Here is a 4,143-nt window from a genome sequence, read left to right as displayed (position 1 = left end):
TCTTTTGTAAACATATCTTGCAATCTTTAGCGTATGAATTATTCTAGACATTTTTTTTTTCCTTTTGTGTTTTCTTTCTTGTTTTCATTATGCACTTTCTTTCTTGCAATTTAAATTTTGCATTTTCTTTCTTGTTTTTCATATTACATTTTATTTCTTGTCTTTGATTCTTGATAATTTTTTTTTTCTTGAATATCCATGAGCACTAACATGTCAAGCAGGCCCATGAGAAATTTTTCTATACCCTTTTCTGCAAGATTTTTATCTCCCATTGTGCAACCTCAAATTGAAGCAGAAAGTTTCCAACTAGACCCAGAGATAATTTTCATGATACAAGGTCACAAATTTGGAGGAGAAGTATCAGAAAGTCTTTATCTGCATCTTGAAACTTTTTTAGAGATTTGTGATTTGGTGAAATGTGAAGGAGTATCAGCAGATGCAGTTCGATTGATGGCATTTCCTTTCAGTATCAAGGATAAAGCAAGGGCTTGGCTATATTCTCTCTGTCCTCAAAGCATCACAAGTTGGGAACAATTGGAGAAGCAATTTCTGAATCATTTTTTCCCTCCAAGTAGAACAGTGCATAAGAGGAATTGCATAACAAATTTTGCTCAGGCATATGGAGAATCATTATTTGAAGCATGGGATAGATTCAAGAGTCTTCAAAGACAGTGCTCTCATCATGGTTTTGAAAAATGGTTGATTTTGCACATATTCTATGGGGGAATTTCTTTCTCAGACAAGAGTTTATTGGATTCATCAGCTGGAGGTTCTTTTATGGACAAAAGTGTAGATGAAGCTTATTCATTAATTGATCAAGTGACATTGAACCTCCATGAATGGTCGAACAAAAGTTGGATGGAATTTCCCTCAGATATTCAAGAAGTGCAAGCCATAAATGTAAGAGAGCCTGTCAAACAAAATGAAGTTCAACCACCTAAAAATGTTGAAATTCACAAGTCACAGAGTGAGGAGTTCAAACATTTGGGGGTAAAGCTTGATAGTATTGTTTCAAAATGGTTTAAAGAAGATCCCCCTCCTACACAGTCAAGATCTAATGAAAAGTGTGATGATGTTGGGTTGAGAAGTGGCAAAAATCACGAAGAACTTCTGAAGAATGACATGTTTAGAATTGAGGAGAAGAATAATAGAAGATCATAAGAACTCAGTTCCATTTCTCTAGGAAGTTCCCAAAGGCCACATGTACCTTTCCCTCAACGATTAATCACACCAACACTAGATAAGCAAGTTGGACCTCCTCCAAAAGCTCAAAGGGAATTTGGGAAAAAGGAAGTTCAGTCTTTCCCAGGACCTTCACTAAGGGTTCCTTTTCCACAAAGGTCAGTGGGGGTCAATGAAAATAAAGACTTCGGCAAATCCTGTGACACTAATATGGTTGAGTGCAGATTTTTGAACGTATATGAAGATGAGGATTTTTCAGATGAGGATTTTATTGATAATGCAGTGGTAAATAAGTTTTCAGATCTACCTCAAAATTTTATAGGGTGTTATAGTGACATTGAATTTTCAGATGATGAATGTGATGTGGTAGATCAAGTTAAAACTGCAAGTGAAGTTATTCATCCTCTTGTTATTGATTCTCCTATTAAGGACATAGATGTTGGTTTATTTTTTGATGTATGTGTTGATGATGATGATATGGAAGAATGTGTAGGGAGCTGTGTTGTGGAAGCAGCATCTCTAGGATCACCACCTTTGTCAACACAACCCTTAGAGGTTTTAAGAATTGATCATGCTGTGGAACAATGTGTAGGGACTTATGCAGAGTTAGCAGAGTCTCAAGAATCACCATCATTGATATCATCAACACCTGAGCTAGAGCCAGAACCATCAGTTGATTCAGAGGAAATCACATCTACATGTTTAGAAATTTCAGGTATTTCTCAGCAAAGTAAGGTTAGTATTTCTTGTGATCTTTTGGAAAACTTTATGGAGGTACCTATAATTGACTTTGTTGGATGTGACTCAATTTTTATTACTTATTCATCTTATCTTGATATGGTTCTAGCTCTATACTATATAACATGCTTGTGGGAGATTGGTTTTTATTTTGGATGTGCAGATTTCACATGGGCCAATAATTGGAAGCTCAATCTGAACCGTCTTCGACCACCTGAAAAAAATTTCCAAGAAGACGAAGATGGAGAGAGTTATACTTTACTTTGTATCTCCTTTGATGAAAGCTCTCTCCATAATAAGAGCCCTTGGTAAGAGGGTTCTAAAATATCTTACCCCTCCAAGAGCGAGATTTCGATGAATCTAATGAGGTGGTCGAGCTAATGACCTTAAACAAGCGCTTCTTGGGAGGCAACCCAAGTTCATTTTCCTTATTTTCTTTTATGTCTTTAGTTCTTTCTTTATAATAAATATGTATCCTCTACTTAATTTTTCTTGTCTATCTTATTTTTATAGAATTCAAAGTTGTGGAGGAATGTGAGCATTGGATAGAGGAGTATTTTTAAAACATGAATGTCAACCATTTGGAGCTCATCACTTGGTAACTTCTCTAAATTTCATAAATCTTCTCCACATTGTTTTTAGTTTTCATTGGGACAATGAAAAGTTTAAGTCTGGGGGGATGCATTTGATTTAGTTTAGTTTTTACATAATAAATTTTTTGTTTTTTGCTAGTTGCATCATTCATCATATCATGATTGTTTGTTCCTTAATGCAAAATACTAGTACGTTTATTATCTAGATTCATGATGTTGTAAATGATGCTAGTAGTAAGCTTTATGTACTTCTTTTCTCTATCTTGGGTAGCATGAAACAAGCTAAGAATCATATGGAGATGAGTTTTAGTCTTGGCTTGACCTTAAGAATCTTACTTTCACTACACTTTGACTTGATGCTTGAATAGTTGATATCATTGAAATAGTCATGATTCATCTTGTTTGCTTAGTACTTGGTTTCCATGGTGATTTTTCAAACTTCATTTTGGTTACTGGATGAGGCTCAACTCATGTAAGCTCATTTGGAAAAATCAAAATATTCCAACATTTGTACTAAAAGTACACTTGTGAAATAAGATTTGCCCAATGCAAATACTTATGAAAAAAAATTGAAAAATAAAAGCAATGAAAAAAATTTAAAAAAAAAAGATATAAAAACAGTTGTCGTGAGTGGAATCTAGCAAGTCACCCCTTTGAGACCGAGTTAGGTTACTGGGGAAATAACTGCTTAGCTTCTCTTTAGATTGAGCACACTTTTGAGACCTTGGGTTGGTTGAGAAATATGAGCCAAGTGAGTGGCAAGTAAGTGCCTATCACTGGTTACTTGTCTCTCACTAGAAACATTAGGAATTCAAATTTGATGACGACTTGACTAGGACATAGATTGAAACTTGAAGGGTTTCTGAGTTAATTTTACACTGTGCACTGGATACTTAAGCTTGAACCATACTTGATTCATTTCCCTGATTATGCTTGTTATTGGAACTCTCTAATAGAGTTAGGAAAGTACATTAGGGTTTATGAATGTGTTGTAGAACATATGAATTTAGATTGCAGCATTTTGCTTGAGGACAAGCAAAGGTTTAAGTCTAGGGGTGTGATGTGCGTAGATTTTATATACTTTTATGCATGTTTTGACGCACATTTACATACTTTGAGCTTGCTTGATCTATGCATTTTTATACTTCCAGCTTTCCTTTTAGCATATTTACTCTTTTTGTTCGGAGATCTACTTTTTGTGCATTTTTTGTACACAAGAGTCAAATTTGGTGAAGATTCTACATTCTTGGACAAAACTTATGAGCAAAGCAAGCGAGAAGGCACCTGGCTGTGTACCAGACACGGCCCTGCATTGGTAGGGAGCTCTGGCCATGTGGAGTTCAGAGGCCGTGTGGAAGCAACAGTAAAGGAACTTAGCCTGGCCGTGTGAACCTCACACGGCCGTGCCAAGTTTTGAAGCAAATCAGAGTCTAATCCAGGGTTCCCAACGCTTAAAAGTGTTCTGGCCGTGCCAGGTTTCCAGAAGCTGGGGCAGTCCAGGCCGTGTGGATCTACACGGTCGTGCTTGGAGGTTTTGATGGGAGTTGTCCATGGCCGTGTACACCACACAACCGTGTATGGATGGCAGAGGGGGGAAAGGCTCTAGCCGTGTGAACCTCACACGGCCATG

The 4,143-nt window shown here is 36.7% G+C and overlaps 1 non-coding gene across 1 annotated transcript; it reads right to left on the bottom strand.

Moving 5' to 3' along the window:
- Window positions 1–583: 583 nt before the first annotated feature.
- Window positions 584–689, bottom strand: LOC121968786. The gene has a single exon (XR_006108323.1). It is a non-coding gene; the product is annotated as a small nucleolar RNA R71 (small nucleolar RNA).
- Window positions 690–4,143: the final 3,454 nt, after the last annotated feature.

Source organism: Zingiber officinale, chromosome 3B (genome assembly GCF_018446385.1).
Source record: "Zingiber officinale cultivar Zhangliang chromosome 3B, Zo_v1.1, whole genome shotgun sequence".
Taxonomy (NCBI): Eukaryota; Viridiplantae; Streptophyta; class Magnoliopsida; order Zingiberales; family Zingiberaceae; genus Zingiber; species Zingiber officinale.
Note: the sequence above shows the minus strand (reverse complement) of the source record. Positions and strands in the feature narration are given on the sequence as shown.